Genomic DNA, 26423 nt, shown 5'->3' on the forward strand with positions numbered 1-26423 from the left:
TCAGTTAAGAAATGAGGTCTCTATGGTCAAACATAAGGTTATTAGGGGCAAATTTTTCAAAAACGGGCGATACATACATGGGAGCTATATCTACATATGAATTTCGATGAAATTTTGCACATACCGTTAGTACTATAAAGGACTGGATCTAGCCAACTTTGAGTAAGATCGGATAATAAATAAGGGTTCTATTGTCAAATTTGGGAAAATCGGGCTATACATATATATGGCAGCTATATCTCAATCTGAACCGCTTTCGATGATTTTCTGCACATACACTTAGTACTATAGAAAATTAAATTTGGCCAACTTTGAGTACTATCGGTTGATAAATAAGTGTTTTATAACCAAATTTAGAAAAATCCGGCGGTACATATATATGGGAGCTATAGCTATATCTGAACCGATTTCGATGAAAATTTGCAGACTTCAGGGGTGATGCAGACGATTATTTTGTGCTAAATTTGACGCTGATCGGTTAGTAAAAAAGAGCAACGTGACCCCATTTGTCGAAATCGGGCGATACATATATATGGGAGCTATATCTAAATTTGATCCGATTTCTTCCAAATTCAATAGCGTTCGTCCTTGTGTCTAAACAACTCCCTGTACGGACGGACGAACACCAAGCGCTAGATCGACTCAGGAGGTGACTCTGAGTCGATCGGTATATATTTTATGGGGTCTTAAATCAATATTTCTGGTAGGCACATTTTTTGGCAGATCAAACTTATACCCTGACCACTATGGGGTTTAGGGTATAAAAAGACTTATTAAATTTGGTAGATTTGAAAATTTAAACTTGCTTGCAGATTTTCTTTGAGAAGCAAATTTCATCCGATCCGGTTCAAATTTGGAATGTGAAACATATAAAACGATATTCATATTTGACCTTCGGAGCAAATTCGATCCGATCCGAAATTTTGTACGTTGTAGAAATTGGTCCATATGGGCCCACAATTATATATGGCCCCCAGAAAAACCGATCACCAGTTTTTACTTTTCGAGCCTTCTCGATCCTGCTAAAATTTGGTACTAATTACGCAAAAATTAGGCAATTTCGGTCCATAATCATAAATAGCCCCCGTATTAACCGTCTCCCATAGTTCATATCGGTTAATAACACTAGCCAACAGTCGTTTTGTGAATTGGTTCTAGCATAATTTTTCTCATTGATTTTGACCTACTAAACACGAAAATGAGTTTTAAAAAATTTTCTGTCGATTGGTTTTCGAGATACAAATTTTTGAACTTTTTTTTTAATTTTTGGAGGTACACTTACAATTTTGAGAATATCTTTCGTCTTCTTTGACCTATTTGATCCTACTACTATTCAAATTAAAGAAAATTGAGCCGTCTACAACTCATTCTCAGAAAATTTTCAAATCGGGTAAGTAGTTTGGATGTTGGCGGCTTAAAAATGTTAAATGTTTTTTAGTAAAAATGTGGCAGAAAAAAACATATAAAAATTCATATAAAATATAAAACACGATGCTAACAGCAATTTTGGTTTTTTGCGTATAGCTTTTTACAAAGAAAATAAGCCCTTACATAACAAAATCTAACAACAAATAGCGGACTTATAATTTTTTGGTAAAAGACCGAAAAGACCAAAAATTTGTATCTCGAAAACCAATCGACAGAAAATTTTTTAAAACTCATTTTCATGTTTAGTAGGTCAAAATCAATGGGAAAAAGTATGCTAGAAAAAGATCACAGAGAAAATTTTGTTATTTGTGACCTAGTGTAATTATTGATAGACTCCCCTATATATACCAGTCCAGACTGAATTATATACACTAAAAAAAAGTTTACTTGGATCCAAAGATTTTGACCTTCCCTTAAGGAGTTTGGTATTGATTCCGAGCCAAAGATGCGGCTTCTTTAAAATAATGAAAATTTTTTGCGACCTATCTGGCTTTAAATCTAGATCAAATAAAATTAAAATTAGGATACAGATCTCATTTATCAAATTTTCATTCTCTTTTCGCGGTTTATTAATAAAGGTACTCACGTACAAACAATTGTCAGTTTAAAAATCTAAATTATAACGGATACTTCACAGAAAAAATGTTTTCTTAATTCAAAAAAAAAAACTTTAAATGAAAGACGCTAAAAATAAGTCTTAGCCTATATTTGAAGCGTTTTTATCTTAAATCTAAAGTTTCAATATTTCAGTTAATTTAAGGACTATTTCTTTAAATCAAAAATGTGTTTCTTTAATTTAAGGAAAATTAGCCTTAGTTCAAAGACGGATGAAAATTTACAAAATTTGTGTCCTAAATTTAATAAAAAAAAATTTTGAAGCAAAAATTATAAAATTTATTTTAATAAAAATTTCATTATTTTAAAGAAATTTGTCCTTAATATTTTTAAATTTCGCATCCTAAAATGTAGGTTGCGTAATCTTTAATATCACGTAAATATTTTTGTTGCAGTGTAGGTATTTAATCTGCCGTGTTTGTCTAACATATACCCCACATGGACTAACTTAGAATTTAGAAGACGATGTTAAGAAGTTTTAAGAGACCTTGCCATCGGAAAGTGTTACCACAACCTAAGTGATTCGATTGTGGATTACTGCTTTTAGTAGAATTTTCTACGCAATCCATGGTGGAGGGTGCATAAGATTCGGCCTGGTCGAACATACGGCCGTATATATTTGTTTGTATTGAGTTAAGTTAGGAAACCCTAGATTTAGGTTGACGATTTAGTTAAAATCATGAATTTAACAAATCGTCCAAGACATAAACCGCTATGGTAACAGTTATACCAAATTCCGATAGGTGGTGCTCAAGTCAGATTTGTGTAGACTATTGTAATGTAGATATTAGAGGGGAGATAATTAAACTCTCCCGATCATTATATCTAAAATAAAGTTATCCAGCCTTATTAATTGGAGAATATCCGTTTCCATTGTGTACATCCATTTCCTCTCCATTTCCATGGAAAATATGCGTGCTAGTTTGTGGTATCCGAAAATGAGACTATGACTTGCAATTTTAGTTCGATAGTTTATTTCGGGTGGTGCGGTTTATTGGTAAAGTGATCGGTATTCCTTGTTTGCTCTTATGTAATAAAATATGGTGTTGTGTTTTGTTCATTACTAAATTCTGTTGTAATAGAATGTTTTTTCGGGTGATTTTCATGAATGGTTAGTAACAATTAATATCATCGATCGTTGAAGAACAAAATAAAGATTTATAAAATAATAATATTGAATTAACGAAAGTTATTGATTACATTTTGGTAAGTTTCCTTTTTGTCTCATACATTATATGTTATTGTATGTATTTATTGGTATCTTATTTATTATACGTATGTGGTGTTAGGGTTTTTTTTTCTTTTATAAGTGCAGCATGTACAACTCTTTGGGAACAACAACTTACATTCACACAACTGTTGAGTAAATATAAAATACTTGTATTTCTGTTTTAGCTGTGTGCCCAAATCATAGCGTCCCCTATTCTCTCTTGTTTACAAAATGGTTCAATTATATTTTCTCTTTAAATTGTTGAGAAATTTTGTAAGAGAGCGCATACTTTGAATGTTTAGGCTGTCTTAATGCGTATGTCAGCACCAGGGATGAAAATGCAATTCTTAAGAAAGGACAAAAAAGTACTTTTTTTTTGTGCTAAAAAGTACAAAATTTCGGTTTTATTCAACAAAAACATACACCCTCAAAAAATCGCTTCTGCAACATATACTACAAATATATTCTGCTTTAAGCATTTATATATTCAGGATTGGTTCAAACAAATTATTGTTTGTATTGTTCAAAAATATTATGTTTCACCTTAGGCATACACAGGTAGACAAATCTGTTAATGAAATTTTCTTTGTGTGCATATATTTTTAAGGCGCCAATTGGTTACTTACATTTATTGTCTGGCATCATACTCTCTAGGTCTCTCTTTCTGAACACATATATGTTTATAGGCAATTTCTAAATTAATATATGATTGCATCCGCACATATCATTTAAAAAAAATGTTATTTCCCCAACATAATATGTTCTAAGATATAAACATATATCGACGCCTCCGAAGAACAGTATCCTAAGTCTGAAAAGTGAGTTTTTCAGGAGAAGCTCTCAAAGTTTACAGGCGTTATCTCGGGAGTGGTGTGAGACAGAACATTGAGTGTTTTACTGATTTTAACGAAATTTAAATATAACTTTGATGGCACTTCTAAATTTAACATTTTTCTAGCAGATTATAGCTAACAAGTATATACGGCCGTAAGTCCGGCCAGGCCGAATCTTATGTACCCTCCACCATGGATTGAGTAGAAGCTTACGAAAGACTATCATCCACAATTGAACTACTTGGGTTGTGGTATCTTAAAACTTCTTAACATCGTTTCCTAATTTGTGAGTTAGTCCATACGTAGTATATATTAGACAAAAAAGGTATGTGTAGGTAAGTCTATAAATAATTACGAATCGACATGGACTTTTGCACGGTACGTAGAGAGGCAAAATTGAAATATAGGGGTCGCTTATATGGGGGCTATATAGAATTATGAACTTGATATGGACCAATTTTTGTGTGATTGGGGATCGATTTATCTGAGAGACCATATACTAACACCATATAACAAATTTCAGCCGGATCGGATGAAATTGGCTTCTCTTAGAGGCTCCGCAAGCCAAATCGGGGGATAGGTTTGTATGGGGGCTATATATAATTATGGACCGATGTGGACCAATTTTTGCATGGTCATTAGAGACCATATGTTAACACCATGTACCAAATTTCAGCCAGATCGGATAAAATTTCCTTCTCTTAGAAGCTCCGCAAGCCAAATCGTGGGATCGGTTTATGTGGGGGCTATATATAATTATGGACCGATGTGGACCAATTTTTGCACGGTTGTTAAAGACGATATACTAACACCATGTACCAAATTTCAGCCCGATCGGATGAAAGTTGCTTCTCTTAGAGGATTCGCAAGCCAAATTTGGGGGTCCGTTTATATGGGGGCTATACGTAAAAGTGGACCAATATGGCCCATTTGCAATACTATCCGACCTACATCAATAACAACTACTTTAGCGTGATTTCAATAGACGGACGGACGGACATGCTCAGATCGACTCAGAATTTCACCACGACCCAGAATATATATACTTTATGGGGTCTTAGAGCAATATTTCGATGTGTTACAAACGGAATGACAAAGTTAATATACCCCCCATCCTATGGTGGAGGGTATAAAAACACATTTTTTTTTGTCAAAATTCGTTTTTATTATTCAACATAGTTCCCTTCAAGAGCGATACAACGATTATAACGACCTTCCAATTTTTTGATACCATTTTGTTAGTACTCCTTCGGTTTTGCCTCAAAATAGGACTCAGTTTCGGCGATCACTTCTTCATTGCAGCCAAATTTTTTCTCTGCGAGCATCCTTTTGAGAACAAGGAAAAGTCGCTGGGGGTCAGATATGGAGAATACGGTGGGTGGGGAAGCAATTCGAAGCCCAATTCATGAATTTTTGCCATCTTTCTCAATGACTTGTGGCACGGTGCGTTGTCTTGGTGGAACAACACGTTTTATACCCTGCGCCACACTGTGGGACAGGGTATTATAAGTTAGTGCATATGTTTGCAACACCCAGAAGGAGACGAGATAGACAGATGGTGTCTTTGGCAATAATGCTCAGGGTGGGCTCTTGAGTCGATATAGTGACGTCCGTCTGTCCGTGCACACATTTTTGTAATCAAAGTCTAGGTCGCAGGTTTAGTTCAATCGACTTCAAATTTGGCACAAGTATGTGTTTTGGCTCAGAACAGATCCCTATTGATTTTGGAAGAAATCGGTTCAGATTTAGATATAGCCCCCATATATATATTTCGCTTGATATGGACTTATATGGCCCCAGAAGCCAGAGTTTTACCCTAATTTGCTTAAAATTTTGCACAAGAAGAACAATTAGTACTATAGTCAAGTGCGCCAAATTTTATTGAAATCGGTGCAGATTTAGATATAGCTCCCATATATATCTTTCGCCCGATATAGACTAATACGGTCCCAGAAGCCAGAGTTTTACCCCAATTTGGTTGAAATCTTGCACTAGGAGTACAATTAGTAGTGTAGTCAAGTGTGCCAAATTTTATTGAAATCGGTTCAGATTTACATATAGCTCCCACATATAGCTTTCGCCCGATTTACACTCATTTGCCCACAGAGGCAAATTAGTTGAAATTCTGCATAGGGAGTAGAATTAGCATTGTAACTATGCGTGCCAAATTTGGTTGAAATCGGTTCAGATTTGGATATATCTCCCATATATAGCTTTCGCCCGATTAACTCTCATATGACCACATAGGCCAATTTTTAACCCCGATTTAGTTGACATTTTGCACAGGGAGTAGAATTAGCATTGCAGCTATGCGTGCCAAATTTGGTTGACATCGGTTCAGATTTAGATATAGCTCCCATATATATGTTTTTCTGATTTCGACAAAAATGGTCAAAATACCAACATTTTCTTTGTTAAATCGCCACTGCTTAGTCGAAAAGTTGTAAAAATGACTCTAATTTTCCTAAACTTCTAATACATATATATCGAGCGATAAATCATAAATAAACTTTTGCGAAGTTTCCTTAAAATTGCTTCATATTTAAATGTTTCCCATATTTTTATACCCTCCACCATAGAATGGGGGGGTATATTAACTTTGTCATTCCGTTTGTAACACATCGAAATATTGTTCTAAGACCCCATAAAGTATATATATTTTGGGTCGTGGTGAAATTCTGAGTCGATCTGAGCATGTCCGTCCGTCCGTCCGTCTGTTGAAATCACGTTAACTTCCGAACGAAACAAGCTATCGACTTGAAACTTGGCACAAGTAGTTGTTATTGATGTAGGTCGGATGGTATTGCAAATGGGTCATATCGGTCCACTTTTACGTATAGCCCCCATATAAACGGACCCCCAAATTTGGAGGGTCTGCAACCTCTACGAGAAGCAAATTTCTTCCGATCCGGCTGAAATTTGGTACATGGTGTTAGTATATGGTCTCTAACAACCATGCAAAAATTGGTCCACATCGGTCCATAATTATATATAGCCCCCATATAAACCGATCCCCCGATTTGGCTTTCGGGGTCTCAAAGAGAAGCAAATTTCATCCGATCCGGCTGAAATTTGGTACATGGTCCTTAACAACCACGCAAAAATTAGTCCATATCGGTCCATAATTATATATAGCCCCCATATAAACCGATCCCCAGATTTGGCTTGCGGAGCCTCTAAGAGAGGAAAATTTTATCCGATCCGGCTGAAATTTGGTACATGGTGTTAGCATATGGTCGCTAACAACTGTGCAAAATTGGTCCGCATCGGTCAATAATTATATATAGCCCCCATATAAACCGATCCCCAGATTTGGCTTGTGGAGCCTCTAAGAGAAGAAAAGTTCATCCGATCCGGCTGAAATTTGGTACATAGTGTAAGTATATGGTCTCTAACAACTGTGCAAAAATTGGTCCACACCGGTGCATAATTATATATAGCCCCCATATAAACCGATCACCAGATTTGAACTCCGGAGCCTCTTGGAAGACCAAAATTCATCTGATTCAGTTGATATTTGGTACGTGGTGTTAATATATGGCCTCAAACACCCATGCAAAAATTGGTCGAAATCGGTCCATAATTATATATAGCCCCCATATAAACCGATCCCCAGATTTGACCTCCGGAGCCCCTTCGAAGAACAAAATTCATTCGATTCGGTTGAAATTTGTTACGTGATGTAAGTATATGGTATCCAACAACCATGCAGGAATTGGTTCATATCAGTCCATAGTTATATATAGTCCCCATATAAACCGATCCACAGATTTGACCTCCGGTGCCTTTTGGAGAAGCAAAATTCATCCGATCTGGGTGAAATTTGGTACGTGGTGGTAGTATATGTTACGATATTTAACAACCATGCCAAAAGTGGTCCATATCAGATCATGATCATATATAGCCCCATATAAACCCATTCCGAGATTTGGTTTTGGAGCCTCTTGGACAAGCAAATTTCATCCGAGTCAGTTGAAATTTGATACATTGTGCTAGTATATGACCGTTAACAACCATGCCTAACTAGGTCCATATCGGTGTATAGTTAGATATTGCCCTCAGATAAATCGATCCCCAATCACACAAAAATTGGTCCATATCAAGTTCATAATTGTATATAGCCCCCATATAAGCGACCCCCATATTTCAATTCTGGCTCTCTAAGTACCGTGCCAAAGGCCATATCGATTCTTAATTATTTGTAGTTTTACCTATACATACCTTTTTTATCTAATACATAAATACCACGTATGGACTAGCTAACAATTTAGAAAACGATGTTAAGAAGTTTTAAGATACCACAACCCAATTAATTCGATTGTGGATGACAATCGAATTAATCCACATCGGTTCTGATTTATATATAGCTCCCATATATATGTATCGCCCGTTTTTGAAAAATGTGCCCTTTATAGCTTTATTTCTGACCAAAATAGCCTTATTTAGTACCCGATCTTACTCTCATTTTGCACAAGGTAACCTTCTGTGGTATCAACCAAATCTGGAAAATATCCAAATCAGAGAATGAAGCCGACCCATTTTTGTCGGCGGCTAATACCAATTTTTTGCCTCCGGCAGCGGCGGCTTGATGGCTGAGCCGATATAAATTTGTCTTATCGACGGCGGACAATTATCCATAATAAAATCAATTTGATGTTATCCGAATGGTAATGCGATTAGTTGTACAACTTATCTTACAATCACATTTACATAATTCAAATGTTCTGAGCCAAATTTTTGCAAAATTTGGATTAAATTTGGTACAGAGTATTTTGGGCACAAGGTCGAACGCTATTGTATTTGGAAGAAATCGGATCACATTTAGATATAGCTCCCATATATATGTATCGACCGATTTCGACAAATGGGGTCACGTTGCGCTTTATTACTCACCGATCGTCTTCAAATTTGGCACAAAGTAATATTTTTCGTCACTCTTCAAGTCTGCAAAATTTCATCGAAATCGGTTCAGATTTAGATATAGCTCTTATATATATGTATCGCCCGATTCTCCCAAATTTGGCCATAAAACCCTTATTTATCAACCGATCTTACTCAAACTTTGCTTACTTTAATCTTTTATAATACTAGCAATGTGTGCAAAAAATCATCGAGATCGGTTCAGATTTAACTATAGCTACCATATATATGTATCGCCCGATTTTCCCAAATTTTGCCATAAAACCCTTATTTATCAACCGATCGTACTAAAATTTGGCACAAGGTAACCGTCTGTGGTATTAACCAAACCTGTAAAATGTCTTCCAAATCGGTTAAGATTTATATATACACGCAAAGAAAAAAAACGTTTGGAAAACGTGTACCGAAAACGTTTTTCTTTTGTTAGAGTTTTTTGAAGTGCTTCGAAAATTTTAAACTTTTATCACCAAAAAAATTCGTTTGTTACAAAATTTTTATTTTTTCAATAAAAAAAGTTAATTTTGAAACAACAACACATTCCATTTCGTTTATATCAAACACTGTTCTTTTCTGACTTTAGGTCTTAAATAAGACACATTTTACAGTTCAAAATTTAATATACTACAATGTAATGTTGAACATTTTTTCGGAATCTTCCGAACATATCTGGAATATATGTAAAAAAAAACAAAAAAACTTTGGCCGAAGCAGGGATCGAACCCACGACCCTTGGCATGCAAGTCGGACGTAGCAACCACTGCTCCACGGTGCCAAACTAAATGTTTGTTTCTGTTAAATAAACTTTGTTTATTCGGTTCGTGGGCGCCGCAAGCTATGCTATATAAATATAACTTATATGGATATTTATCTATTGATGACCATAACAGGTACATAGCTCAGTGGTTAGTGTGTTGGCTTACAAAGTGCATGGTCCGCGGTTCGATTCTCCGTCCAGGCGAAAGGTAAAAAATTTTAAAAATTTATAAAATCGTATAATTTCTTCTACATTGTTGGTATTACAAGAAAAAGGTGTTAAGAACCTCGTGGATGTGAGAAAGATGTGAGGGAAAATGCAATTAGCAAGAAAACAATGTTTTTTTTTGAGTTTGTCTTTATGAAAATGTTTTTACATCCTGGAAAAGAATAAACGTTTATCACAAAAAGTATATACTTTTCTTCCAAATACATTTCCTTACAGCGAAAAGCAAATGAGAAACGAACTTTGCTTGTCTAAAATTTCGTTTGGGAGGAAAGAATTATTTTTTTGCGTGTAGCTCCCATATATATGAAGCGCCCGACTTTCAAAAATTTGCCCCTAATAACCTTATGTTTGACCATAGTGGCCTCATTTATTAACCAATCTTACTCAAATTCAGCAAATAACCAAATAATATCAACTAAAACTGAAAAATATCATCCAAATCGATTCACATTTAGATATAGCTCCTATATGTATGTACCGCTCGATTTTCCAAAATTTGGCCATTGTACTCTTACTTATTAACCAATGTTACACAAATTTCAAAATTTTGAACTAACCGATTGTAAAGGGTGATTCTTTTGAGGTTAGGATTTTCATGCATTAGTATTTGACAGATCACGTGGGATTTCAGACATGGTGTCAAATAGAAAGATGCTCAGTATGCTTTGACATTTCATCATGAATAGACTTACTAACGAGCAACGCTTGCAAATCATTGAATTTTATTACCAAAATCAGTGGCAGAAAATCCGCTTTTTTATCGACAAATTTTGTTCAGCGATGAGGCTCATTTCTGGTGGAATGGCTACGTAAATAAGCAAAATTGCCGCATTTGGAGTGAAGAGCAACCAGAAGCCGTTCAAGAACTGCCCATGCATCCCGAAAAATGCACTGTTTGGTGTGGTTTGTACGCTGGTGGAATCATTGGACCGTATTTTTTCAAAGATGCTGTTGGACGCAACGTTACGGTGAATGGCGATCGCTATCGTTCGATGCTAACAAACTTTTTGTTGCCAAAAATGGAAGAACTGAACTTGGTTGACATGTGGTTTCAACAAGATGGCGCTACATGCCACACAGCTCGCGATTCTATGGCCATTTTGAGGGAAAACTTCGGAGAACAATTCATCTCAAGAAATGGACCGGTAAGTTGGCCACCAAGATCATGCGATTTGACGCCTTTAGACTATTTTTTGTGGGGCTACGTCAAGTCTAAAGTCTACAGAAATAAGCCAGCAACTATTCCAGCTTTGGAAGACAACATTTCCGAAGAAATTCGGGCTATTCCGGCCGAAATGCTCGAAAAAGTTGCCCAAAATTGGACTTTCCGAATGGACCACCTAAGACGCAGCCGCGGTCAACATTTAAATGAAATTATCTTCAAAAAGTAAATGTCATGGACCAATCTAACGTTTCAAATAAAGAACCGATGAGATTTTGCAAATTTTATGCGTTTTTTTTAAAAAAAAAGTTATCAAGCTCTTAACAAATCACCCTTTATTTAGACTTACATGTAGCCCTTACATAATAATATTGCCCGATTTTTTAACAATTTGGATTTATTAAACTCAAAAAACAAAAAGTGAAATCTCTATTTCACTAAAGCGAATTTAACTTTATTTTAGTTCATGGAATTATTATGTTTGGAGAAAGTTTCCTTTACTCTAATAATTTTTTTGTGTACGTTAGTTAAATTAACTAAAACCGAGGAAAAACATACACAAATTAAGCAGATTAACTAAATTCGTGTCTTCCACAAAATACTTCAGAATTTCTTTAAATTGGTAAATTTTACCAAAAATGCGTCCATCATGAACTTCGTAAGTCACTAAAGACATTCTTGCAATTTTGAACTCCAAGTTTTTCCTTTTTAATTAAATTTTCTTTAACAAGTGAAAAAACTTAGTTATGTCTAATAAATTTTCTTGAATTTGTCGAAAAATATTTACTTATAAGCATGATGACGTAAACAATTATTAGAGTAAAGAAAACTTTCTCCAAACATAAAAATTGCTTGAACTGAAATAAAGTTAAATTGGCTTTAGTGAAATAGAGGGTTCACTGGTTTTGAGTGTAAAGCTCCCATAAATTTTCATAAATATGGAACTACGCTTTAATTCCCAAACCTATACCAATGATGCCCTACAAATGCTTATGATTTCGATATCACTAGGGGTGGTTCAGGGTATGATATAGTCGGCCCCGCCCGACTTTCTACATGACTCACTTGTTTAATAATGGACTCAATATTAGTTGTATACCAATTCTGCAAGTGCAAAATTAACTATAGCTACAACTATATAACAGGTTGGCTGATAAGTCCCCGGTCTAACAAAGAAAAACACTTTTTTTGTCAAACTTCGTTTTTATTATTCAACATAGTTCCCTTCAAGAGCGATACAACGATTATTACGACCTTCCAATTTTTTGATACCATTTTGGTAGTGATCCTTCGGTTTTGCCTCAAAATAGGCCTCAGTTTCGGCGATCACCTCTTCATTGCAGCAAAAATTTTTCCCTGCGAGCATCCTTTTGAGGTCTGAAAACAAGAAAAAGTCTCTGGGGGCCAGATCTGGAGAATACGGTGGGTGGGGAAGCAATTCGAAGCCCAATTCATGAATTTTTGCTATCGTTCTCAATGACTTGTGGCACGGTCCGTTGTCTTTGTGGAACAACACTTTTTATACCCTCCACCATGGGATGGGGGGTATATTACCTTTGTCATTCCGTCTGTAACACATCGAAATACCCCATAAAGTATATATTCTGGGTCGTGGTGAAATTCTGAGTCGATCTGAGCATGTCCGTCCGTCCGTCTGTTGAAATCACGCTAACTTCCGAACGAAACAAGCTATCGACTTTAAACTTGGCACAAGTAGTTGTTATTGATGTAGGTCGGACGGTATTGCAAATGGGCCATATCGGTCCACTTTTACATATAGCCCCCATATAAACGGACCCCCAAATTTGCCTTGCAGACCCTCTAAGAGAAGCAAATTTCATCCGATCCGGCTGAAATTTGGTACATGGTGTAAGTATACGGTCTCTAACAACCACGCAAAAATTGGTTCACATCGGTCCATAATTATATATAGCCCCCATATAAACCGATCCCCAGATTTGGCTTGCGGAGCCTCTAAGAGAAGAAAATTTCATCCGATCCGGCTGAAATTTGGTACATGGTGTAAGTATACGGTATCTAACAACCACGCAAAAATTGGTTCACATCGGTCCATAATTATATATAGCCCCCATATAAACCGATCCCCAGAGTTGGCTTGCGGAGCCTCAAAGAGAAGAAAATTTCATCCGATCCGGCTGAAATTTGGTACATGATGTTGGTATATGGTCTCTAATAACCATGCAAAAATTGATATTGTCAAAATTTTCTTTCTATAGAAAATTTTGTCAAAATTTTTATTTCTATAGAACATTTTGTGAAAATTTTATTTCTATAGAAAATTTTGTTAAAATTTTATTTCTGTAGAAAATTTTGTCAAATTGTATGTCTACTTTGTCAAACTGAATTATATACGTATTGGATCGATCTTTTTTGATTTAATATATACCACGTATGGACTTACATACAATTTAGAAGATGGTGTTAGGAGGTTTTAAGATACATTGCCATCGGCAAGCGTTACCGCAACTTAAGTAATTCGATTGTGGATGGCAGTGTTTAGATGAAGTTTCTACGCAATCCATGATGGAGGGTACATAAGCTTCGGCCTGGCCGAACTTACGGCCGTATATACTTGTTCTTCTTCATATGGGGCCGTTTTGCCGCGATTTCGACCTTCAAACGCTCCAATAACGCCATATAATAGTCACTGTTGATGGTTTTTCCCTTCTCAAGATAATCGATAAAAATTATGCATGCGCATCCCAAAAAACAGAGGCCATTCTTTTGCCAGCGGACTTTTGAGTCTTTCCACGCTTCGGAGACGGTTCACCGGTCGCTGTCCACTCAGCCGACTGTCGATTGGACTCAGGAGTGTAGTGATGGAGCCATGTTTCATCCATTGTCACATATCGACGGAAAAACTCGGGTGTATTACGAGTTAACAGCTGCTAACACCGCTCAGAATCATCAACACGTTGTTGTTTTTGGTCAAATGTGAGCTCGCGCGGCATCCATTTTGCACAGAGCTTCCGCATATCCAAATATTGATGAATGATATGACCAACGCGTTCCTTTGATATTTTTAAGGCCTCTGCTATCTCGATCAACTTCATTTTACGGTCATTCAAAATCATTTTGTGGATTTTTTGATGTTTTCGTCGGTAACCACCTCTTTCGGTCGTCCACTGCGTTCACTGTCGTGCTCATTTCACCACGCTTGAATTTTGCATACCAATCAATTATTGTTGATTTCCCTGGGGCAGAGTCCGGAAACTCATTATCAAGCCAAGTTTTTGCTTCTACCGTATTTTTTTCCCTTCAGAAAACAGTATTTTATCAAAACACGAAATACCTTTTTTCCATTTTTTTTTTCACAATAACAAAAGTTGCTTCACAAAGACGCTCTATCTCACAAACTAATTGACTTACAGACGTCAAATTTTGACACGAATCATTTGAAGGTTGGTACTATATAAAAATGATATGCATTTAATACTAGCGACGCCATCTATGTGTCAGACCGGGGACTTATCAGCCAACCTGTTATAATATCAGACATTTCTGCTCAGGTTGTGACAAAACTCCCATAAAAATGTACCCCTTATGTTCTTAAATATGGAAATGCGGTTTATCTTCCAAACCTATACCAATGATACCCCATAGATGCGTCCCAGCAAAAAATACTTCAGCAGTAAGAGTTTAGTTGCGCTTTTTTGTATACAGTAATGTAGGCAGTGAATCTACACTGCATGAATCGGTGGCAATAACGTAAACGAGTAATCAAACAAGTTTATGATCATTCGTTTACGTTATTGCAACCAATAGACGCATGAAAAGTACTCGTAGTGCTGTTTTCCTTCACGCCAACCATTATATACTACAGATTATATCACTTCTGAGCAATATTTTTATTGAAATAAGCAATTATATCATTGCTATGTAGAAGCTGCTCTAAATCGGGACATCGCCCACAAAAATCAGCGCTGATTCGGTTGTTTTGTAAGCAGTTGGTACTGCCTCTCTACCTTACAATCCTGCTGAAATAATGCTCCATTTTTTGCTGGGTTCTGTTTACTAATTCAGTAGGGGTGTTTCAGGGTATGATATAGTCGGCCCTGCCCGACTTTCTATTTACTTACTTTGCTTTTTTTATACCCACCACCATAGAATGCTGACGGGGATATAATAACTTTGTCATTCCATTTGTAACACATCGAAATATCGATTTCCGACTATATAAAGTATATATATTCTTGATCAGGGAGAAATTCTAAGACGATATAACCATGTCCGTCTGTCTGGCTGTCTGTCTGTTGTAATCACGCTACAGTCTTCAATAACGAAGCAATCGTGCTGACATTTTGCAAAAACTCGTCTTTTGTCTGCAGGCAGGTCAAGTTCGTAGATGGGCTATATCGGTTCGAAGATGGGCTATAAATCGTAGTTTTTATCCAATTTGCCTGAAATTTGAAATCTGGAGGAATTTTATGACCATAAAGAGGTGTGCCAAAATTAGTGAGAATCGGTCCATGTTTTGGTATAGCCCCTATATAGACCGATCTCCCGATTTTACTTCTTGGGCTTATAGAAACCGTAGTTTTTATCCAATTTGCCTGAAATTTGAAATCTAGAGGAATTTTATGACCATAAAGAGGTGTGCCAAAATTAGTGAGTATCGGTCCATGTTTTGGTATAGCCCCTATATAGACCGATCTCTTGATTTTACTTCTTGGACTTATAGAAACCGTAGTTCTTATCCAGTTTGCCTTAAATTGGAAATCTAAAGGTATTTTAGGATCATAAAGAGCTATGCCGAAAATGTTGAGTATCGGTCCATGTTTTGGTATAGCCCCCATATAGACCGATCTCCCGATTTTACTTCTTGGGCTTATAGAAACCATAGTTTTTATTCAATTTTCCTGAAATTGGAAATCTAGAGGTATTTTTCGACCATAAAGAGGTGCGCCAAAAATGGTGAGCATCGGTCCATGTTTTGGTATGATCCCCGTATAAACCGACCTCCCGATTTGGGGTTTTGGGCTTATAGAAACCGTAGTTTTTATCCAATTTGCCTGAAATTGAAAATCTAGAGGTATTTTCGGGCCATAAAGAGGTGTACCGAAAACGGTGAGTATCGGTCCATATTTTAGTATAGCCCCCATAAGAACAATCTCCCAATTTAACTTCTTAGGTTTGTAGATACCGTAGTTTTTTTCCGATTTGCCTGAAATTGTAAATATTTTGGTATTTAAGGCTCACAAAAACGTGTATCGGATTATGTTTTTATCGGTCCATTTGCTAATGCCTCCATATAGACCGATTTCACTTCTTGAGGGTATAGAAGGCGCACAGATCATGAAAATTGCTTGAAACTCAATGCAAAATTTCCAGATTTTATTTCTCGGGTGAAAATCTACAGATTTAAGATTTCACATCGAGACATTATTTTATAATTTTCTTACACATTTACAAGATGATAATGATGAGATGATAATGATTCCTCAAAAACTCAAACAAAAATGGTTCTTATAAATCCAGAATCTGATGTAGTCTTCATAGGTAAAATCTTTAAATTTATCTTCGTGAAGTGTACTGGTTGAACTGCTCTGCTTGATCTGTCCTCAAACCCCCCTGAAATATCAAAGGAAACCCTAATATTTGATTCGTGGAGGTGGATATTTAAAATTCGGCCCGGCCGAACTTACTGCTATATATACTTGTTTGCTTGTAAATTAACAGCAACGATATATAAAAAGCTTGCAATATTCCTGGAACATATGTAAATGGTGCTCGAGCTTTTCCACAAACTTATTAATTTTGAATATTTTGCTATCGAACACCTTGTTACTATATAGAATGAAAATAACAGGATGATCCAGTTAAATTTTTTTAATTTCAAATTTTTGCCTTTGCTTTTGCATTTGAATTTGAATTTAAATAAATGCACTCGAACAGTGTTATCGTCGTTTTATTTGGCATGCGCCATATTCATGGTGAAAAACTCTCACTTCTTGCCACATAGAGAGTATCTCTCTCACACTCTCTTTTTTCAAACGTTCTCTTTTATGCATTGTCACAAAATACTCAATTTTTGTCCCAAAGAGAAAGTGTGACATATATTGAGTGAAATGTTTAGCCTATATTTGAACCTCTTTTTATGGCCGAAGGACATTTACTTCGTATTCTATCTGCCGGGTATGGGGAGAGCAAAAAGGAAATTGAACACAGTCACAAATAAATACAATGAATATTTGTTGTCGTTGTCGTCGTCTCGTAGTCGTCAAACCAAATGTCATACTCTTGTGGTAGGACTACACTACATAACACAATGAAAGGTGAAATTCTCGAATCAGTACAAATCGTGTCGTTTAAGTGTTAAGACGGTCGGACGGTAGACACACTCAAGTCTGAATGCGGCAAACAGATACTCGTTTACTTGACTGCAAGAGCAAATAGTTAATATCAAAGACGATGAACAACAACATCGTACAAGTTTATTAAACTACAAAGAAACAAATCGCAAAACAAAAAATGTAAATGTTTGCAAATCCTATTTTGGAGGGGAAATTTTAATTCAATTACAACCGGCAATAATTAAACGGATTATCCCCATATCATAAAAAAAACCAGTGTCTATCAATTGAAGTGATGATTAGATTAAGCCTTAATATTCATCGGTTGATTTGTCCTCGGTCCTAAATCGGTAGTGTTGTAGAGTTGCGGGATACGGCTCGTTGTTCGTACGTTCGTCAGCCGTCAGTGTGATGTTCCAACAAACGGTTGATTTCCTTGGTCGTAAGGCATAAAATCATACTTTGACATTTCGGATGCTTCGTCTCTGTGGCTGTCGTGTTGAGTTTTGCTGTTGTTGGTGTTAATATCGTGTATTCTAATTCGAAGGATATAAAATTCAACAAAACAAACTCGTAGTGTGGTCTAACTGAATTCTAAAGAGTAAGTTTGAATTGCTCAACTTCGAACGAGTGTGTGAGAGATAATTTTATCGATACGATAACAAGAAAATGATTATGCTTTCAATATAATTAGGGAGTGTTGGCCAAAAACCTGTAAGCTTTAAATGTTTGTGTTCTTGTGTCTTTCCCTCTAAGTGGACTATTTGAGTAGAAAGTTGGTAAATATCCACAAGCGTTTTTGGAAAAGTTGATAGAGGTGCTGTTAACTTGTGTCGAAAAATGTAAACCTGTATGAAAGACAGCAAAAATTTATTTAGAGAAACCTCACATGTATGTGCCTAGCAAATAAGCCCTTATGACATTAGGCAAATGTCGTCTATGTTTAGGAGCACCCATCGAGGATCATCGGTATAGCAATATTCACAAAAATCAACATTTAAGCTATCCGATGCAGGAAGACTGAGGCATTTTTGACAAACTGGAATGTAGCAACTGACCAACTGGCATTGTTGCCCAAAGCATTCAATAGTAGTTTGATGGATGGCTACCCAATACTATAACGTGTGTGCACGTGCCTCCCCACTTCCACATAGAAACTTTCTCCCACATTATCACATGTAGTATAACTGTAGGACAAAGATGAATTGTTGTTTGAATCGATGTGGGGATAGGTCAGGGTACAAGACGTATAACGTTTTAGTCCCATACAAAAGTTCAGGAATCATGGACAGTTTTATTACCAAATGCGTAAGAATTATATTGATATATATATAAAGCTTTAATGTGGTGGGCAATATATAACGAATTTAAACCAATTTGGTTAAAAAAAGGAAAGGAATATCCGCAACACCGTTCTGTAATATTGCCTTTCCCATCATATACACTGAAAAACAGAAGTTTTCTTTTCCAAAGGTATGCAATATTATACGCAAAGAAAAACACAAAAGCATTTGGAAAACGTGTATCGCAAACGTTGCAATTTTACACGCAAAGAAAGAAAAACGTTTGGGAAAAGTATATCGGAAACGTTGTTCTTTTGTTACATTTTTTTATTTCTTCGAAAATGTCAAACTTTTATTACCCAGCAAAAAAAGTGGTGAGAATTTTCTTTTTGGATCCGGAAGTGGTGCAAAATTGGCGCAGAAGCGATGAATACACTCAAAAAAAGTGAACTCTCTATTTCACTAAAGTCAATTTAACTTTGTTTTAGTTCATCGAATTATTATATATGGAGAAAGTTTCGTTTACTCTAATAATTTTTTGCGTACGTTAGTTAAATGAACTAAAAAACGGGAAAAAATTATACACAAATGAAGTAAAAAGTTTTACTAAATTCGTACTTCTCACCAAATAGTTCATTATTTCTTTAAATTTTTAAATTTTACTACAAATTCGTCCATCATGAACTTCGTATGTCACTAAAGACATTCTGGCAATTTTGAACTCCAATTTTTTTCAAAATTTTCTTTAACAAGTGAACAAAATTAATTATGTCTAATAAATTTTCTTGAATTTGTCGAAAAATATTTACTTATTTTTGTGATATCGGCGTGATGTGAGCGTTTGTAATACTGTTTAGTTAAAATTTTCTAAAAATATAACAAATTTTCTAAAATTGTCTAAATGTTTTCTTCCTGGTGGGTTCATTGTTTTTTTCAGTGTAGGACGGATGTCCACCGTTTCAACAGCCGGTGCACTAAATTCCCATCACTTCTTAAGGTGTGATGCGAATTCAGTGTTTTGGATGTGGATTGAGAAATTTTTTGATATTTTTACAACTAAATAATTTTTAAAATTTTTTATAATATTTAATGCAGTCTAACGCTTGTCTGGAACGTTTGACATCAAATATTTTCAAAAATTCGCAATTATTGTAAAATGGATTTAGCATATTTTTCGGCCAAATTTAAATAATTTATACCATTTTATTAATTTTTAATCTGTTTTTAACCTAATTGAAACAAAAAAATTTTAATTTTCCATTAAAAATATAAAAAAAAGCCAGTTATAACAAGTATATACGGCCGTAAGTTCGGCCAGGCCATAGCTTATGTACCCTCCACCATGGATCGTGTAGCAACTTCTACTGAAGACTGTCATCCACAATCGAATTACTTGGGTTGCGGTAACACTTGCCGATGGCAAGGTATCTTAAAACTTCCTAACACCGTCTTCTAAATTACAAGATAGTCCATACGTAGTATATATTAAACTAAAAAAGGCCGATTACATACGTATATAATTAAGTTTAAAGTTTCTATAGAAATAAAATTTTGAAAAAATAAAATGTTGACAACATTTTCTATAGAAATGAAATTTGGGAAAAATTTTCTATAGAAATAAAATTTTGACAAAATTTTCTATAGAAATAAAATGTTGACAAAATTTTCTATAGAAATAAAATTTTTACAAAATTTTCTATAGAAATAAAATTTTGACAAAATTTTCTATACACCCTCAAAAAAAATCGCTTATTTAACATATGTTCCAAACATATTTTGCAGGAAGCACATATATTATTGGATACTGCCGAAATATTAATATGTTTGTTTTATGTGAACATATGATATGTTTGGAAGCATTTTGAGCCCAAAAATATTATATGCTTGGAAGAATTTTCCCCAAAGAAGATTGTGATCATTCCCTCACATAATTTTCACTTCCACGAAATTTTTAGTTCTTGGCACCTTTTTCTGTAATACAAATAATGTTGAAGAAATTATTCAATTTTATAATTTTTTTTTTTTAATTTTACCTTTCGCCTGGGCGGAGAATCGAACCGAGGCCCATACAGTTTGAAAGCCAACACACTAGCCACTGGGCTACGTAGTAGTTATAGTCACCAGTAGACAATTATCGTTACAAGTTACATTTATATAGCATACTTTGCAGCGCCCACGAGCCCATGCAAACATAACATTATTTAAAAGAAACATACATTTGTTGGCCACGTGGAGCAGTGGTTAGCATGTCTGCCTTGCATGCAAAGGGTCGTGGGTTCAATTCTTGCTCCGACTGAACCAATTTTTTTTTGCAATTTAGACATTTATACTATATTAAATTTTTATAATGAAACTTCGAAATATGGGTTATTAAAAATTTACAGTCCCCACATACATAAAATTCTCCTCTCAAGGCGAAAACACATGCTGTTTTTTTTTTTCAAATCTCTATGCTCTTGGTTCCGAATGTCTATTCTCTTTACTCCGAATACTCATTCTAATATTCAAATTAAATAATATTTAGACTTAAGCATATAAAATGTTTGTCCTTATCATAAAGCAGTTTTCCGAAACAACATACAACCGTTTCACAGAAATTGTAAACATATATATGTTTGCTCGAAATTTGTAAATTTATATATGTTTACATTCACACATATTATTTTTATGAAACATTCATACCCCAAACATAATATATTTTAACATATTAACATATGTGTCCCAAACATTTAGTGTTAGTTTAGGAACATTACATGTTGGCACTTAAATATATTGTGTTTAAAAATTGTGCCCGAAACACATTTTGTTTATATCGGAACATATGAAAAACATATTTTTCTAACAGTGTAGAAATAACATTTTGACAATGTTTTCCATAAAAATAAAATTTTGGTAGATTATTTTTGGCTCGAGTGACAACCATGAATATGAACCGATATGGACCAATTTTTGTGTGATTGGGGATCGGCTATATATAATTATAGACCGATATCGACCAATTTTGGCATAGATATTAGCGGCCTTATACTAACACCACGTTGCAAATTTGAACCGGATCGGATGAATTCCTCAAAGAGGCTCCGGAGATCAAATCTGGGGAACGGTTTATATGGGGGCTATATATAATTATGGACCGATATGGACCAATTCTTGCGTGTTTGTTAGAGACCACATTCTAACACCATGTTCCAAATTTCAACAGGATCGGATGAATTTTGCTCCTCCAAGAGACACCGGAGGACAAATCTGGGAATCGATTTATATGGGGGCTATATATATTTATGGAACGATATGGACCAATTTTTGCACGGTCATTGGAGAACATATACCAACACCATGTACCAAATTTCAGCCGGATCGGATGAAATTTTCGTTTCTTAGAGGCTCCGCAAGCCAGATCGGGTGATCGGTTTATATGGGGGCTATATATAATTATGGACCGATGTGGACCAATTTTTGCATGGTCATTAGAGAACTTATACAAATACCATGTACCAAATTTCAGCCGGATCGGATGAGATTTGCTTCTCTTAAGGGCTCCCCAAGCCAAATCGGGGGATCGGTTTATATAGGGGCTATATGTAATTATGGACCGATATGGACCAATTTTTGCATGGTTGTTAGAGACCATATACTAACACCATGTACCAAATTTCAGCCCGATCGGATGAAATTTGCTTCTCTTAGAGCGATCGAAAGCCAAATTTGGGGATCCGTTTATATGGGGCTACACGTAAAAGTGAACCGATATGGACCAATTTTTACATGGCTGTTAGAGACTATATAATAACACCATGTACCAAATTTCAGCTGGATCGGATGAAATTTGCTTCTTTTAGAGCAATCGCAAGCCAAATTTGGGGGTCCGTTTATATGGGGTCTATACGTAAAAGTGGACCAATATGGCCCATTTGCAATACCATTTGACCTACATCAATAACAATTACTTGTGCCAAGTTTCAAGTCGATAGCTTGTTTCGTTCGGAAGTTAGCGTGATTTCAACAGACGGACGGACATGCTCAGATCTACTCAGAATTTCACCACGACCCAAAATATATATACTTTATGGGGTCTTAGAGCAATATTTCGATGTGCTACAAACGGAATGACAAAGTTAATATACGTCCATCCTATGGTGGAGGGTATAAAAAAATTGACTCAAATGAACTTCCTGTGCAGTTGAAATAAAGAACATCTTTGGGAAGACATATTTGGTAGTGCTTTTAAAGTTGTGCCTATAGAAGAACTTCCATTTTTTTTTGCAGGGTACCTAATAAATAAAAAAAATATTGTTATAATTTTTTTTGTTCCAAAATCGCAGTCCATTTCGTTTATATCGAGCACTGTCCTATTCTGACTTGTTATTAATAAGACACATTTTGAAGTTTCATAGTAAAAATTTAAAATAATCCCCCATGTTCAGAAATTCGGAATCGCAAATCGCATGATTTTTACTTCTTTTACAGCGAAAAACTAAAGAAGCTCGCAGACTTAAATCCAATTCCAATTTGATTTTCTAATTAAAGAGATCTATTTTCCAATTTTTAAGTTTTTATGTTTTAGGATTAAGAAAATATCGCCAAAGGTAAATTTTACAATTTGACATTCTGAATATCGGAACATGGGAGAGTATTATGCAGTACAGAATATATTTTCGAAATTTTGCAAACATTTTTGTAATATATGTAAAATTACAGTGTTTCCGTTTCCAAAAGTTGTATTTTTAAGAAAGTGGAAAACCAAAAGGTACACACAGAATAATTTTTTTCTGATAGAATCACAAAATTAATTGATCCAATTAATTTTTTAATTGAAATGTCTTCAATCACAGAAATGATAGTATCAATTAAAAAATTAATTGACAGTCAATTAAAATATTAATTGATACTATTAATTTGTGTTATTGATTTTTATTTCAATAAAAAAATTTGTTGATTCAATTAAATTATTAATCGATTTTTTTTTAACTCAATTAGGATTTTAAAAATGTTCTGTGTATGTTTCTGTTAAAAAAAGTGTTTTTACATCGGCTCATGGGCGTCCAAAACTTTGATCTATAAATAGAAGAGCGTCACTTGTGCGTTAATGCTATAGAGATAATTATCTGTTGATGACAATAGGCTTGTTTTCTTTTAGTACTGGATACCCTAAGCCGTGACTAAACGAACACAGAGTGCTTGTTTATCCAGGACATGTACAAAAATTTGCAACGCTGTCGTTAGCTTTTTAAAAACGATCACAGAAAACATGTTCTCACATGTTTAATGTATAAAGTACTCAAGTAATAATAAATATTAAAATATGATGCTTATCCTTCATCGTCAAACGAACTTACCACAAAAGTATAATAAAGTTAATGAGAACAAGTATATAAATACGGCCGTAAGTTCAGCCAGGCCGAAGCTTATGTACCCTCCACCATTGCGTAGAAACTTCTTCTAAACACTGTCAAAATTTTCTATAGAAATGAAATTTTAACAAAATTTTCTATAGACATAAAATTTTGGTAGATTATTTTTGGCTCGAGTGGCAACCATGATTATGAACCGATATGGACCAATTTTTGTGTGATTAGAGATCGGCTATATATAACTATAGACTGGTATGGACCAATTTTGGTATGGTTGTTAGCGGCCATATACTCACACCACATTCCAAATTTGAGCCGGATCGGATGAATTTTGCTCCTCCAACAGGCTCCGGAGGTCAAATCTAGGGATCGGTTTATATGGGGGCTATATATAATTGTGAACCTATGTGGACCAATTTTTGCATGGATATTAGAGACCATATACTAACACCACCAGCGTTGCCAATTTAGCTTTTTTCCCGCTAGATTTGGCTTTTTTTGAAGACGTTTAGCGGGAAAAAAATGCATTTAGCTTTTAGCTTTTTTTCTGGCTTTTTTTCATGACCCTTTTAGCTATTTTTAGCTTTTTTTATTTTCGACATGTTTCTATTGAAATATGGATAAATCGGCGTTTTTATCTAAGCCTTGCTGCAAGTATAAGGGTTTCCACATATTTCAAAGCTCAGTTGAAACATTAATAATGAGTCCAGCCATTATGCGGGCATTTTTGTAGCAAATACACCTTGTTGTAAAGTTTTTTCATTATATACATAAAAGTTATCGTAAACTTTAAATCTACTATTACCATACAAATTTGTTAGATAAACTGTCAGTAAATTATTGGGAATATTATCATTTGACTCGTTTATCCTTTTTATGTTATTATAATATTCTAAAGTTATTACGATATTACTAAATTAAAATAGTAGATGTGAATAGCTTTGTGCACTGAAAAAATATTGTCGTCTCCTTAAAATACGAACGCGAATTTTGGTTATAATAGCATTTGTGAATTTCTTTTATATAAACTGTTTTCCTTGTCCAAAAGACGATAAAGTCGTTTTGTCCTTATAATTAAGTGATTCAACTTAAAAATGGGTATGTTTTCATGAAAGAAGGAAGAATTAATGAAATAGTCTTTAAATGTGAGGAGTTTTTGCATCTTAACCACAAACCAAAATAGCGTTCAAAAATAGAAGATGTTTCTCAACACTTTATTTTAAAAACGTATATATACAATAATTTCTACTTGAAGTCGAGTCTGAATTTGGAAATTAAAGTTGGCGTTAGCACGTTTTTAAAGCAATTTGATAGTTCATGAAGAAAAGGAAAATGTTTTTACTGGGAAATGTAAACTATAGGTATTTTCTACAATTTAAATAAAAGTAATGTATTTCGAATTTTTCACAATTTCAAATCCAAACTAAAATTTTATTTAAAAAATGACAAATCATTTTTTACCAAATCCAAAGCATGCTTAGATCATTTAATATTTTGAAATAACAAGTAAATAAAATAGAGGTGTTGGGAAGGTAGCTCCCACAAAACGAAGGACTTCCAGTAAAAAATTTGTGATAGTAATCAAAATGTATCGAATACGCAAACAGAGCTAATATGCCTTAGATATTGTTACAGTCTCACAGAAGTGGAATTAAAATGAAAATAATATGCATTGTAAGTGAAATAAAGCCTTTAAGTTTGTTAAATTTCAATCAAAAATGTAACTTTTGATACAAAAAAATTTAGTTTTTTTTAGCTTTTTTTAGCTATTTTTTTGGGCAAATCTAGCGGTTTTTGGTGAAACAATTCTGGCAACGCTGAACACCACGTTCCACATTTGAACCAGATCGGATGAATTTTGCTCCTCCAAGAGGCTCCGGAGGACAAATCTGGAGAACGGTTTATATGGGGGCTATATATAATTATGGACCGATATGGAGCAATTCTGGCACGGTTGTTAGAGACCATATACTAACACCATGTTCCAAATTTCAACCGGCTCGAATGAAAGTTGCTTCTCTTTGAGGCTCCGCAAGCCCAATCTGAGGGTCCGTTTATATGGGGGCTATACGTAAAAGTGGACCGATATGGCTCATTTGCAATACCATCTGACCTACATCAATAACAACTACTTGTGAAGAGTTTCAAGTCGATAGCTTGTTTCGTTCGGAAGTTAGCGTGATTTCAACAGACGGACGGACATGCTTAGATCGACTCAGAATGGGGTCTTAGAGCAATATTTCGATGTATTACAAACGGAATGGCAAAGTTAATATACCCCCATCCTATGGTGGAGGGTATAAAAAAGAACCCGTAAAAGTATCA

Source organism: Haematobia irritans, chromosome 4, assembly GCF_050003625.1.
Source record: "Haematobia irritans isolate KBUSLIRL chromosome 4, ASM5000362v1, whole genome shotgun sequence".
NCBI lineage: Eukaryota > Metazoa > Arthropoda > Insecta > Diptera > Muscidae > Haematobia > Haematobia irritans.